At 35.0% G+C, this 16,209-nt stretch overlaps 1 pseudogene; it reads left to right on the plus strand.

Annotated features, from left to right (window-relative positions):
* The first annotated feature begins 11,762 nt into the window (after positions 1-11,762).
* LOC129085436 (uncharacterized) lies at positions 11,763-11,914 on the plus strand (annotated as a pseudogene).
* Positions 11,915-16,209: the final 4,295 nt, after the last annotated feature.

The raw sequence follows: 16,209 nt of genomic DNA on the forward strand, positions 1-16,209 counted from the left end.
ATTCCCATTAGCTGTGAATTAGAGTTCTTGTTGCACTATATCTTTGTCAACATTTAGTGTTGTCAGGACTTTTTATTAGAGCTTCTTAAACTATATCATTTTCCTTCCTTAGTGTTAATGGTATTACCTTCTAGCAAACAGACATATCGCAGTCAGTGTGGATGGAGGAGGGGAAAGAGTGAGTGCAATGTGACCAACATTCATGCTGGTGAAGAAGCTGTGGCTTTGGTTAACATTGTTGAACAGAAAAATAACCAGAATATCTAAATTTGACCTAAAAAAAATTCCCATGCTAACTAGTCTCATTTTAATTTCATCACCACAAACTTAAAGTGGGACCATGGTGCTTTTGAAACCATTCCAGCACAATTTTCTGGAAAAAAGGAAAGTATCTCTCTCTTTCTCTCCTAGCTAAATATGTTTACCTTATTTCTCCCTTCAAATTCGCAGCACCATTTCCTGTTTCTCTCTCTTAGTTGAGGACATTGCGTCTTAGATTTCTGATTGGTTAGAAACAATCAGAAAATAAATTGTACATGTACCAATTCACAAATGTGCTACCAGTCTTCATCTGAATGTGTACACCTAAATTCCTGTCACTTTTTATATAATTGTATATAAGGCCACATTCTCTTTTTGGGCCCTAAAGTCCCTTTCACATAGTTAAAAATTTGACCTCCATTTGTGTCACTGTTCTTACTCTTCTGAATCATTTTTTCTGTTCTAACAAGTCTCTACAAGTTTTTATATATATAATGTAAATATATATAAATATAAGTATATATTTATATAACTTACATATACATTATGTATATCTATGTATATGTCTTTATAAGTACTACTATATTTTTCATCTTAACACAAAACAAAGTTCCCTAACCCACAGATGCCATTTCAGCTACTGCTCCACTTTATAGGAAATTGTAAAAGTAATTGTTAATAGTAGTGGTCCATCTTCAATTCCTCTTCTTTTATTCTCTCTTGAACTTGTTCCAACCTGAGTTTCTGTCCCTATAACTTCACTAAAAATGTTCTTATGGTCAGTGGCCTCCACAATGATGAACTCAGTTCTCTTTTTGTGTAAAAAGAGACGTAATTAGACACTAGTTAACTAATCTCACTTTTTCTATTTTTGTTTGTTTTATATATTTTATAGTTCATTTTTATTGTATTTTTCCATTACCGTTTATATCCCCTATAGTCTCTTCCACCTCCACCTACCCCCATCCCCACAATAATAACTACATTGTTTTTCATGTCCATCAGTTCTTTTTCCTTTTTGCTCAATCCCTCCAACCCCAAAATCCAGCCTCCAGAACTGTCAGCCTATTCTCTATTTATGAACCTGTTTCTGTTTTGTCTGTTAGTTCAGTTTGTTCATTATATTCTACATATAAGTTAAATCACATGGTGTTTGTCTTTTTCTGGCTCATTTCATTTAACATAATGTTCTCCAGGTCCATCCATGCTGTTACAAAGGGTAAGCTTTTCTTCTTTTTTATGGCCAAGTAGTATTCCAGTGTGTGAATGTACCATAGGTATATTATCCACTCATCTACTTATGGATACTTGGGCTGCTTACAAATCTTGGCAACTGTAATTAACACTGCAGTGAACATAGGGATGATTTTTTTTAAATTAGTTTTTGATTCCCAGAAGTGGGATAGCTGGGTCAAAAGGCAGATCTATTTTTAACTTTTTGAGGCATCTCCACACTGCTTTCCTCATTGGCTGCACCAGTCTGCATACCCACAAGGCTGCGGAAGGGATACCCTTTCTCCACATCCTCTCCAGCATTTTTTGTTTATCTATTAATGATTAATGATTAGTGATTACGACAGGTGTGAGGGGATATCTCATTGTGATTTAAATTTGCATTTCTTTAATGAGAGTCGCACTGAACATCTTTTCATGTGTTTATTGGCCCACTGTGTGTCCTCTTTGGAGAAGTGTTTATTTGGGTCCTTTGTCCATTTTTTAATTTGATTATTTGTTTTTTGGGGGTTTTTTTTGGTGTTGAGTTGTATAAGTTCTTTATAAATTTTGAAAAATTCCTAGAAAGTATAGGCAGTAATATCTTGGAAATTGTTCATAACTATTTTTTCTGATATATATCCTAAGACAAAGGAAACAAAAGAAAAAATATATAAATGGGACTGCATCGATCAAAAATTTTTGCACAACAAAGGAACCATCAACAAAAGAAAAGACAACCCACTGAATGGAAGAACATATTTGTTAAACCCACTTTCTTGAAGTACTTTCTGCAGTTGGCTACTGCACCTTAATTTTCTCTTGGTTTTCTTCTTAGCTTACTGGCTGATCCTTTTCAGCCTCTTTTCCTGGTTGTGTCATATCGATCAGACGTCTAAACATTTGAATTTCCCAGCTCTAGGATCAATTCCCTTTCCAATCAATACTCCGAATCCATTTTCATGATTTGAAGTCCCCTCTGTATTATGAAGACTACTGAATTTATATCTTCAATTTGGACCTCAGATCAAAGCTCTAGATTTTTTTATGCAACTGCCTACTTGACATTTCCACATGGATGTCTAATAGGCATCCACGATTTAACATGTCTAGAGAATGAAATGTTTATTATCTCCCTACTTATTCAAAACTATTTCTTTCCCAGTCCCGACTATCGCATTACATAGTTAACTCCATTTTTCAAATGCTTAAGAAAAAAATTTTGGAATTATTTTGGCTAACTCTCTTTTCTTAAACACCCCTCTGATCTTATCTTTTCCTGCTCTTCCACGACTTGCTCTTCTCTAGCCACACCAACATTCTCTATGTTCATAACTCTCCTCCATGATTACTGTAACTTCTGTCTGAAATAATCTCCCCCTACATATTACTTTGGTTACCATCTTTACTATCTCTATATCTGTACCATATTGCTGTTAGATTATCAGAGAGCCTATTTCAACCATTTGTGTAAAATAGACTTTTATATCCCAATCCTGTGACAATTAGTTTTCTTACTACCTTTAATTTTTCTTAATCACTTTACTTTTATCTTAGTACTTACTACCACCTTGATAGTATATATTTTGTGAAATACTCTCTAGGATATAAACTCATAAGAGCTATTATTTACTGTTGAATCATTTTATTTTTTAAATTTATTCCCTGACCTATTGTTGTAATGCATTGTGTATTTACTGAATAATAAATACAGTGTTTGCTAAAACATCTTTCTATTCTCATCTTAAGAATTCATTGGCTATATGGGTTTATATAATCTGCAAAAGGTTACCCTTTTCTCTACCCACTAAAAACAAGTTTATTTTTATGAATTATACAATTATTCATGATTGCCATGCTGACCATCTTTGGTGCAGATGGTCACTGAAATGTACATAGCCTGGTCTCTCACAATTCTCCTTTCACCCACCAGATGACATTACAAACAAGGCACAGAGCAGATGACATGGAGAGCTGAAGGCTCAAATGAATATGTAGAGCTCAAAGTACTATGGCATTTGGATGCTGGAAAGCATGTATTTTATTACCATATTGCTAAGGACATGTAAAGTCTATTTCTCTAGATTAAAGATAACTTGCATTTGACATAAGTTATGTTATGAGAAATTCAGTACTTGAACAGTTAATTGTTAGGATTGAAGAGACACTAAAGAGGTCAACGGGCAAAGATATGTAGGCAGCCAGATGTTGGTAAAGGAAATGAGTAGAAAAAGTTGAACTCAAATCTTGACCCATGTCAACATGGATATTAAATGGTTGATTCTCTACTAATGTCTCCAGGAGACACAGCCCTTAAAGGACAATAGAGTCATATATGTATTTATTACTTAGAATGTCAACAGGATGACTGAGAAGATGAAGGTGGAATCTTGAAGGAAATAACTTCAGAACTACAGATTACATTATAACAGAGTGTCTTGGAAGAGCTGAAGCATCCTGGGAACAAACTTTCTCCTTGCTAGCCCCAATATTTGTTTGGGCTTCATTCAACAAATATTTATTGTTCATTTATAATGTACCTGGCATTCTTTCAGGCACTAGGGATAGAGAAAATAAAATCAGAAAAGAGTTTCTCTGGTTTTATGAAATTTACTTTCTGGTAGTAAGAAATAGACAATTAAAATAATTATTTATGTAACATTCTTGATGCTGATAAATGCTCACAAATAAAACAAAGCAGAAGTAGAGGATGAAAGTTTGTGAGGAATGGCCTCCTACCAGCTAACATTTAAGTAGAGACATGGAAGGAGAGAATGAGGATGGGAGCTATGTGAATAGATAAGTCAATAGAATTACTACAGATAGAACTCTGGCAGCTTAGACTCATTTCTCACTGACCTTGAATTTTTCTATTTCTAATAACAAGTAACTTCTATATTGAAGTAGTTCTTTAATAAAATGTGCTGATAAAAAATAAAATTTTTACTTTATGGTCCTTGAAAATAAAATCTTTTTATTGTTATATATGGAAAATATTGGTTTCTAGAGACTCTTTAGATGCAGAGAAACAAAGTGTAAAGTAATATATGTGTGGATCATTATTTTGGTTAAATTTCCAAAAAATGAGCTTCTAATCACTGTCAAGAAGAAATAAGGTTTCATTTCATATTTGCTATAAATAAGAAATATGTATATAAAAATATATTTCTGCTTTGTACAATAAAAGTGAACATTTACAGAACATTAAAAACCCTTAAAAAGTGGGTGTGTGTGTATATACACACACACACACATATATATGTATATATATACACATATATAGGTATATTCTCCAAAAGTTTAAATTACATCATCAAGTCTGTTCACAAAGCTTTTCTTGGCTTTTCTTTCATATGCGGTGGCTCTATTTTCATGCAGATTCTTTCAATATGGCAAAATAGATGTCATCAGCTTGTTCTGGCCTCATATCCTACTTCTCAGCATGCTCAGAAAAATAAAAAGAACATTTTCTCTCTATTAGCTCCAACAAAAGTCTAAGAATTAAGTCTCAGGCTTTGATTGTTCTGGCTTAGATTTTGTAGCAATCTCTGAAACAATCACTATGGTAAGGAGAAGCAATACTTCAATTGGCTGGAAATATATGCACTTAAAATAAGCTACATCAAAATTCATGGACTGAGAGTGAATGACTTTTGGTCTCAAGAGAAACCAGGTGCTTTTACCAGAAGGCGTAATATATGCAAGTAAACAAACGTTCATACACTTACCCTTAGTACATTATATACAGAACACTATTTCCCAGAATGTAATGTGCTCAATAGAAAACTCTCGCTCTCTCTCTCTCTCACACACACACGCACACCCCACCTCCACTGTCTCTATACTAGTAACCTATTACTATCTCACCACTTGTTTCTGGGAGTGGAAGCATGTCAAAAAATCTAATATAAGGGTGAGATGGAGAAAAGAGAGAATTACTGCTACAAGTTTAATATCTCAGCCTTCAAGTAGTACAGGAACCATGACCATAATTTTTGCTAGTTATACTTATGCCTGAATTAAGAGCATATAGTGAGGGACAAAATGTTTTTAAAATTACTTTTATGCCACAAATTTAGATAATGGGAATTTTACTATGAACCACAAATTGATATTACCCACCAATTTATTTTAACCATTGCTGTGTATGTTCAGCAGACATACTGAAGCTTAAAACCTTACACAAACATATTGTTTCCTTCCTATGATTTTTCCATTTCCTCTCTATTTCCATTCCCTTCACTCTCTAAATAATTTAGTCCTCAAGCCATTAAATGAGGTAGAGGAATATAGGCGTTCATGCTGTGGGCCAGGGAAGATGGAGGAGTCACAGTAACCAAGAGAAGTATCAGATTCCAAGCAATGTAGGAAGGGTATCCTCAAGAAGAAGAAGGCAGAGGCCACCCTGGAAGACTGATTACACATAATGAGATAGACCAAATCAATAAATATACATGGGAACCAACTTTTTTTCACTACCAAAGAAAGTGAACAAATATCTAAAGGAAGAAAATAAAAATGAACCCGGAGGTGTTAGATTATGATGGAGGTACTGGAATATCAGTTTCCATGGTTCTTTAGGTAGATACATAGCTAGAATTAATGTAATTGTGTGTGAAATCTTGGGTGTGTGCATGTGTGCAGATGGGTGCATTTATATTTATCTCTCAACTTCTGTCTACTGAGTTGTCTTAGAGTAGGCATATTGCCTAGATATCAGCTTCAAATACCATTCCTCATTAAAAAGAAATCAAGGACACTTGAAGATGGCTGACTTTAGGTCTTGGAAAGAAAAGTGGAGCATAAACATAGAGCATTTTATTGTGTCAGAAATTTAGGAAAATTTTCTTATTTTGATGGATTTACTTTGGTTATATGAGAGAAAGGATTATGAGAAGTAAAGTCTTAAGAAATTTTGAATAATGAGGTATCAAATCAAACTTATTCTCAAATAATGGTGGGGGGGAACCTACTTATACTGTACTTTCAAGTTTTTTTACGTCTGTCATTGTTTAAAAAGTGTTGGAAACAAAGAAAGCCTATTTGTGTGGGAACTAAAAAGCATATTGGAAATAACCCAAGCTGTTTCCACTCCTGGGATTAACTGAGGCACTGGTGATGTTACCAAACAAAACTCTTCTAGCAAATATTCTTACAAAATACCTATAAATGGACTTTTCTTAAAAGAAGAAGGAGCGGGGAGGAGAGACAGAGGAGGAAGTATTCCAAATATAGCATATCTATTGCTTGAATCAATTTCCCTAGCCTCCTGGATCAATTGTCTTCAAAGTAAGGACTGCAAATAAAAATGAAAAAAAAATTCTGTGAAACTCTGAGAAACCTGCTGATGCCAGTAGCTCTATTTTTTGATCCCTCTACTAGATCTCAGCCAAAATGTGGGCGTTACCCTCAATTGTCTTCTCTTCTACCATATATTCAGTGACTATATATTCAAAACTACCTCATAAACTTTCCTCTGAACTTTTCTATTTCTTTCTATACCTACATTTTTTCTCCTACTGAAAGCTATTTTTATACCTCTTTTGGGTTCTGGGACCCAATTCCAATGTGTGTGACACCAAACAATTCTTGAACACTAGCTGGATGTCTGACAATTTGACTACATTTTAACTCTGTCTGCCCAGAGACAGCATCCGTTCCACTGGTTAAGCATGACTCAGAGATGTGTGATAACTTTCTGAGTACTCAATTTATAATTTGGAAGCAGTTTTAAAGGACTGTGGTACTTATTAATACATAGAGACAAGAACCAACCCTGTTTGATTTATTATTGATAATATGGCTTCGTGTGAGAGCAGGGAAAATTTGAGTTATTTAATATATTTCTTTCTGGTTTTGGCATTAGAAACTGGGAGAACCAATTTTTGCTCTAATCCAATTTGCCTTGTACTTACTGGAAATAACATTTCTTCCAGATTCTGACTGTCATTTATAGTTCCTAGATTTCAAGGTGTTATTGTTTTTAAACTTTTTCCCCATCATTGCCGTTTTTGGTGAAAGTTAAGTTCAACTGTACTTGGCAAAATTAATGTTTATTGTTTTATTGTCCTTGTTATATAAAAATATATAAGCTCCCTGTAGAAATTTTGAGAATGAAATAAATGAAAGGTGAATAAGGGTCACCACTAATCCCATCACCAATGATTACAATTCTTAACATTTAAATCTTTTTTTTATAAACATGGAGTAAGACTAATATAAAGTGTTTGCAGAAATCATATCTGAGTCTGTTATACAAAATATGCAAAGAAAACTTAAAACTCAACAATAAGAAAATAACCCAATTAAAAAAATGTGCTAAAGTCTTAACAGCCACCTCACCAAAGAATATATGCAGATGGCAAATAAACATAACAAGATACTCAATATTACATATCATTAGGAAATTGTAAATTAAAATAACAATGAGATACCACCATATACCTATTAAAGTGACCAAAATTCAAAATACTGACAATAAGAAATACTCATAAAGATATGGAGTAATAAGAACTTTCATTCCTTGCCAGTGTGATAGGATTTCAATTTAAAATGGAATATGAAAAAAATGGAGCAGAATATATGAAATGGAGAGCCTCACACATGTGCCCTTAGAAGAATGGAATTTAAGAGCTGAAAGACTGATTTCTATTAAATTACTGATTTACAGAAGACTAAGATGTATCCCCTGACCAATGAACACCAAAAATCTCTCCCTCTCCTCAAGTCCTCAATGAACTGACTGCTTACACTCTGGTTATACTCCCACCTCTTTGTACTCCTTGCCTATAAATATAGCCTGCCCCACACCCTCAATGGATTTGCTTAGAGCTTGATACAGCACATATTTGTCAAATTGCCGTTCATCTACTATTCTCCCCCACAAAACTCAATTTTTGGTAGTTTTAGTTTTCCTCAGTATACCTCTTTATCCAGGTTGACATTGGTGGAAATACAATATGGTACAGTCACTTTAGAAGACAGTTTGGCGGTTTCTTACAAAACTAAACATATGCTTACCATATGATCCAGCCATCACATTCCTTCGTATTTACCCAAATCAATTGAAAACTTATATCCACACAACAACCTGCACATGGATATTAGCAGTTGTATTTATAATTGACAAAACTTGGAAGCAATCAAGATACCCTTCAGGAGACAGCTGGATAAATAAGCTGTGGTACATGTGGACAGTGAAATATTAGTCAATGTTAAAATAAATAAATTATCAAGCCTTAAAAATACATAGAGAAAACCTAAGTGCAAGGAGTCAGTCTCAAAAGACTACACATGTATGTTTCTAACTACATGATATTATGGAAAAGGAAAAACTACAGAGGGAATAAAAAGATTAGTGGTTGTCAGAAGTTAGGGGGAGAAAGTTGAGTAGTTGGAGCACAGAGGATTTTTTAGAGTAGTGAAGCTATAATGCTATAATGGTGAATACGTGTTATTGCACATTTGTCCAGACCTGTAGAATGTATACTACCAGGAGTGAGCCATAATGTAAACTATGGGCTTTGGGTGATAATGATGTGTTAATGTAGGTTCATAAATATAACAAATTTACCAGTGAGGTATGGATATTAACAGTGGGGGAGGCTGTGCATGAGTAAGTGCAAGGGATATATGGGAAGTTTTTTACCTTCCACTCAATTTTGTTGTGCTTTAACAAAATTATACACTCTGTAACTATCACTCAATCAAACTATATGATATATTTTTAAACATTCCTATTAAAAATCCCTTTCTGAAACTTTCCAGTCAAACATCACCACCACCAGAATCAAATATTGTTCTGATTTTTATCAGGAGATCACTACTTTACATTCCATTTAACATCTTCATTAGCATATCAGCAACAAGCTGGACTTTAAAGCCATTGAGACAAAATTGAGTCAGGAATAAAAAAGATAAGCTGTAAAGATGAAGAAAAGCCCACCTACCCCTGGGTAGTCCAGGAGCAATATCAACCTCGGTTGTGGCACTTTAAAATAAATTCGGTGCGAGAGTGAGGCCAAGCGGAGAAAAGCACCAGGGTAGCTTTCCAAATCTATTGTAATACATGACTACAAGCCATATGAAGGACACTGAAATAGCTCAAAGTCCTTGGCTGGCTTGTCAAATGTAGGATAATGGAATAAAGTGTGTCTGTATAAAAGGACTGCTAAAGCCAAAGCAAAAATGTAAGTGCTGCTTGACCTGAGGGGTTCCATATTGCTACCTGGAGCCAATATGAAGCCCAATAAGGGGGATGAGAGAACACATCACTGAAGACAAGAAAAAACAAAAAACAGAGCCACACACTTCAACAGTAAATATCAGTAGAGGAGACTGTCCCTGGGAGTATGGGCCATTGTCTTTGAAAAGAGCAATTGTCAGCCAACATATACTTAAGGAAAAGCATGAAGACTTAGGGAAAGAGATGCTTACATCTTGTGCCACAAAGGCACATAAGTTTTCCTATTCTTCCAGTCACCTAAATATCTTTTAGGATAAGAAGTTGCTGCAAGACATCTATCTGAGACACTGTCTAAAGGATTGTTTAAATCATTGGCTGCAGACTAGACGTTTGGTTTAATTATCTCTCCCAATAAACAGTGATATGGTGGCTTAGAAGGAAGTCTAGATTAGCTATAATGAAAAATAAAATAGTTATTATTTTCTGTCAACATCTGAGGAGCTGTTGAGTTAAATTTGTGGCTTGTTGCCATTATATTTAAGGGCGAAATTAAATAAACATTATGAACTATAGCTTTAAAAATTGGCATTATTTTTAGCAAAGATGACATCACCAAACCATTTAAATTGTTTTTATGTTTTTTGCTGGATTATTGTTTATACTAGAAATTTTCTACATTCATTGCATTCTCCGGCTTATACCCTGGTTGTTTTTTCACTTAACATTATGCAACAAAAATTTTACATGTTCAAACACTGTCTAAAATATGTATTTTTAATATCTGTACAATATTCAAATAGGTTTACTAAAATATGTTTACATATTCTCCTGTGTTTGGACATAAAGTCAAGTTTTGAAATTATAGGAATAATACAAATGTATAGCCAGTTTGTATTATATCTGTAAATGTTAACTTAGTATATTTTCCTAAAATTGGAATTTGTGAGTCAAAATAGATGAAGATTTTAAGTTAGCATATAGTGCCAAATTGCTTCTCAAATGCTCTGTGAAAATTTACACAGCTACTAGTAGGAAAGTAAGTGCCAATCATGAAGAGTACTTTTGCCAGGACTGTAGAATATCATTGTGAATCTTTTCTAATTTGACAGGTCAAACATTGTATCATCTTTAGTCAGAATTTTTAATATCACTGAGAAGTAAAATGATATATAGTTCCTGGAAGGCACCAGTAAAGATCTACTTTCTGAACCTGAAAACCCTAAGGATGCCATTTAAAACTGGATTACAAGTCTAGACTTTCATCTAATATTGTTCTAGACCTCTCTTTATTTAGAAGAATGTGCCATGGTCAAATTTTATAAAATAGACTATTTCTTTTTTTGAAGTCTAAGTTCTTTTCTCCAGGTTCTAGTTCATTTAATGATACATGTTCTAAAAACAGGGCCTGATTTATTTATTTTCTTCTGCTTTTTTTATTGTTTACTGTTTATGCTGTTATAGTTGTTCCCACTTTTAAAAATATCTTTTGACAGGATTTGAATATTACTATTATTTTATTCAGGGAATTTTTTTTTTAATGTCACCCATGCATCAGGTACTATGTTATATGCTAAAATACTAGAAAAGGCCTCTGTTTTAAGAAATTCTCAACCTTGGAGGGTAGGAGGAAGCAGAAGACCTATGAATATATAGTCAGCTATTATATAATTTTTTAAATATTCATTAGAAATAAAAAGAGTTATGTATAAGAGGTTATAATAAAACAATGAACTTTAAACCTTATGAGGGCAGTTTATCTCCATATTTCCAGTACCCAGTAAATTTCCTGGTACATAGATGACATCACACATAGTAAGGTGTTTTTTTTTCAGCATCTGCTAATAAAAGAGACAATTATCAAGCATTTGTTAGCATGTTTATGAATAATAATATTTGTATATTTTTGACATGTATACAATGATAGTTATTGTAAGTAGAGACAAATATTACTTAATTATTAACATGCATACAAATAACTGAGTTTGCTATTATATAGACACATTTATAAGGGGCCTCCCTCACTTCACAGTTGACCATTGAGAAAATACAAACATAATTCTTTAAGGTACAACTTGAACTTTATCAGATATTTAATACTGTTTACATACTTACCTGGCAGGGGAGATACCATGATCACTAAAGTGGTTTTCCCAGGACGAGGCTTATCCATTGCACTCTGGATGTGCTGACCCCTGCAATTTCCCCAAATGTTGGAAACTCAACTGCATAATTTGAGACTGCATTCGCACTCTCCCCTGGTTGTTTAAAAAAATAAATAAATAAATAAATAAATAAATAAAAACTGTTTACATGGAAAGTGATTTAAAGATTCACAAATTACAAAAATTGAGGAAAATCAAGATGGCAGAGGAGTGAGTGGAAATCACACTGACCTCCTCCCAGGACCAATCTGGAATTACAACTAAATTGTGGAGAAATTACCTGGAACAAACAACTGGACAATAGCAAGAGAGGAGCCTTATAACCTCGGACAGACAGAAGAATCAGCTTTACCACAACCTGACTGGTAAGGAGTGTGGTAGAGACTCAAGAAGGACAGGGTGCCCACAGGCAGCAGCACCAGAAGGATATTGAAAGGGCCAGTTGGATCCCCCTGAGAAAAACCAAAAGCAAGGATCTCCAGCCTATAGCACCAGGGCCCAAAAAGTACACAGAAAACAGCCAGCTGTGAAAAGTGGCAGGGTTTCTCTCTGCTAGAGACAGGTGGCTGAAGATGCAAAGAGCCATTTAAACAGCCAACACATACATTTTTATTTGCAGCCACTTACCCTGGTCTCTGGCAGAGGCAGGGGCAGAGTGGGCTATAGATGCCTGAGGAGAGACTGGGGAAGGAGGCTTTGGGGAGAGAACTGAGAGAATAGCTGGCGGGACCTCAGTGCTGACTCATTCCCCATGCGGCAGCAGCCATCTTTTTCAGGCAGAGACCATTCCCCTGAGTGGCATCAGCATGAGAGGACCTAAGAATCCTGCCTCCAGGAGGGATTCCACCCCACCCTAAGCTGTCTAAGCTGGCCTTCTGAGTGTAGAGTGACTAGATTAACAGCTGAAGAAGACACCACAGACAGTAGATTCCTGGAAGTCTTGAATAGACTGCTTAAAGTCAAAAAGGGACAACATCTGCCATCATCAGAGGTACATCTAGAAAGTAAAAACAGTGGATTCCTACCATAGGGGTTCATAGCACAAAGTCAGGAAATCAAGACAGATCAATTTTAGAATCAGAAGCAGAAAAGAAGAGTCTCACGAATAGTGGGAAGACAAAGAAACATCCCCCACTTGAAGGGAAAGGAGGAATCCCCAGAAAGAGAACTAAATGAAATAGAGGCAAGTAAACTATCACATATTGAGTTCCAAACAAAGGTTCTAAGGAAGCTCAAAGAGCTCAGTGAGCTCAGAGAGAATTACAAAAAACTACAGGGAAACTATGAGGAACTTACTGCAAACTACATCAGCATGAAAAAGGACATAGAAACTATCAATAAGAGACAAGAAGAAATAAAGAATACCATTTCTGAATTGAAGAACACAGTAGAAGGAATCAAAAGCAGGCTAGGTGAAGCAGAGGATCGAATCAGTGAGCTGGAATACAAGGTAGAGAAAAGCTCCCAGAAAGAGCAAGAAAATTTTTTAAAAAGACTCAGAAAGAATGAAGATGTATTGCAGGAAATGCAGGACAACCTGAAACATAATAATATCATATAATAGGGATACCAGAAGGAGAAGAGGAAGAAGGGATAGAGAACCTGTTTGAAAAAGTAATGATGGAAAACTTCCCTAATTGGAGGAGAGAAAAAGTCACACAAGTCCAGGAAGCACAGAGGATCCCATTCAATAGGAACCGAATGAGGCCCACTTCAAGACACATCATCATTAAAATGGCAAATATCAAAGACAAACAGAGAATCCTAAAGGCAGCAAGGGAGAAAGAGGTACTAACATATAAGGGAGCCCCGATATGGCTAGCAGCTGACCTCTTAAAAGAAACACTGCAAGCCAGAAGGGAATGGCAAGAAATATTCCAAGTAATGAAAAGCAAAAGCCTGCAACCAAGGCTGCTCTATCCAGCAAGGCTCTCAATTAAAATGGAAGGTGAAATAAGAAGTTTCCCAGACAAAAGAAGGCTAAAAGAATACACTTCCACCAAACCAGCACTACAAGATATGCTAAAGGGACTGCTTTAAGAAAATGAAGAAAAATAATCTAGGAATACCCAGTTCCTTTCACAGCTGCCAATACTTGATATTACCAATATTAATATGTATTAATTTGATTATGTCAATGATGTGTTATTTTAATTGTTCCTTTATTATCCTTTGAAACTAAACCTGTTTTTCACCAGTTCAAAAGAACCTATGCACCCTAACATTCATAGGAGCACAATTTACAATAGCCAAGTGTTGGAAGCAACCTAAATGCCCATCAATAGATGATTTGATCAAAAAACTATGGTACATTTACACAATGGAATACTACTCAGCAGAAAGAAATAAAGAACTACTAAACTTCACGACAGCATGGATGGAACTAGAGAGCATTATGCTAAGTGAAATAAGCCAGGGGGTGAACGACAAATACCACATGATCTAACCTATAAGCGGAACCTAACCAACAATACAAAAGTGCAAGGAAAATAAGACCAGCAACACTGAAAGGAAAAGAAACCAACAGAGACAAGAGGGAAGGGGGTGGGGTGGGGGAAAAGGAAGGGAAGGGGAAATTCAAGGAACATATAGCAAGGTCTCATGGACAAAACCAAAGGGGAAGGATTAAGGGAAGGAGGGGGAGGGGCAAGGGAAAGTGGTGGGGGGAAGGCAGAGACAAATGTATTTGAAAAAATAAATAAATTTAAAAAAAAGAAAACCAAAAGACAAGGAAGTCGTAATGTTCACATTTATTCACATATATGGAGCTTGACTCATTTTCTAAGTAAATGGCACATGAATCCTACTCTGTAATTTAACCATTTTGTGCCTCAATGTTGTCACCTATAAAGTAGGGTTGTCATTAGGATTAGATGAGTCAGTGTACATAAAGTACTTGGCGTAGGGGGCAGCATAATAACTGACTATTAAATGTTAGCTATTATTCATATCTCAATTAGTGCTTTGTCTTCTATAAATCATTAAAAAAGATCCTTGAACCCACATGTGCAAGAAGTTTTCAGCAGTTTGTTAGTGCTGTTAAACTTGAACATCCTTGCCATTCCTTGGCAGAAATCTTAACTAGCTAAAATTATGGATCCAGGAAGCAAGATCCACACCTGTACATGACTATTTCTGCTCACTGAAAATTTTCAGAAAGAAATCATTTCAGGCAGATATTGTCCATGCTTGGTCTCAACCTAATGAAAAGTTGCTTGCATGGAAGACATGAACAGGAGCCATCCCTTGCTTTGGGGTGACTGGAATTAAAGAACAAATAGACTTGTTTGCCTATCCCAAATTATTGTCTTTTAGCTGAACTTTTAAAAATTACTAAATATTATGAGTTTAAGCTTCCCTTAGCCCTGCATATCAGTGGCTACCTGTTTTGAAGCTCCTGTTATTTTTTAAGATTTTTTTAAACCTCCCTTGAGACAAAGTGGTCCCAAGTTGAAAATCTTTTTTTTTAATGTAAGTTTTTCAGCTAAAATACTCTACATGACTTTTCTTCTAACTTCATAACACACATTACAGCTCTGAGGTGCTGGTAAAATGATTTTGGAAAGTATTTTTAACAGAATTAAATGTCAAAACCCCTATACTCTACCCAATGGATGTATGCAGCCACAGGACCTTTTCTCCATGATGACAAAACATTCAGATGCTGTGTTTGAGAATTTCAGTTTCTTTCATGACAGACTGATCAGGACTTCCAGCTCCTAACCCAGTGCACACCACAATGGACGAGTGAATAAATGAATGAATGAGTGAACAAATGGGCATTGTGTGGACCAAATAAAGCAGATGGTTTCATGGGGGAAAAAAAACAACAAAAAACCTGTTTTTGTATATTTCTTGCCTGTTTCTATTGTTTTAAAAAATCTTCAAATGACTGTTTAGTATTCTTTATCCATTTATTGATTAAAGGTTTGTAGAATTTTTTTCAAAAAATACAACTATTAACTTTTTATTAAATGTGTGGCAAATACTTTCCCATTCTATTTCTTGTCCTTTAACTTTTTATATATATATTACTATATTACACATATTATATGTATTTTACTATGTCTTAAGTGTTTAATATAGTCATAGTGTCAGTAAGAAGGGGAATGGACTAGACAAGGAACATGTATGAATGACCCATGGACATGGACAACAGAGGGGAATTGACTGTGGGAGTGGGGGGTAGGGATGGGATGGGTGGAGGGAGGCAAAGGGGGGAAAATTGAGACAAATGTAGTAGAATAAACCTGATTTAAAATTTTTAAAAAATAAAAATTAAGAAAACAAAGTACAAAAATCATATCTTTATTTACAAATTTTTTTCTTTCCTTTTATATTTTGTGAAACTAACTTATTCACCCATCACAAACATATTTGATATTGGTA

This window comes from Pteronotus mesoamericanus, unplaced genomic scaffold (assembly GCF_021234165.1).
Source record: "Pteronotus mesoamericanus isolate MK-2021 breed Mesoamerican mustached bat unplaced genomic scaffold, CSHL_Meso_final scaffold_232, whole genome shotgun sequence".
Lineage (NCBI taxonomy): Eukaryota > Metazoa > Chordata > Mammalia > Chiroptera > Mormoopidae > Pteronotus > Pteronotus mesoamericanus.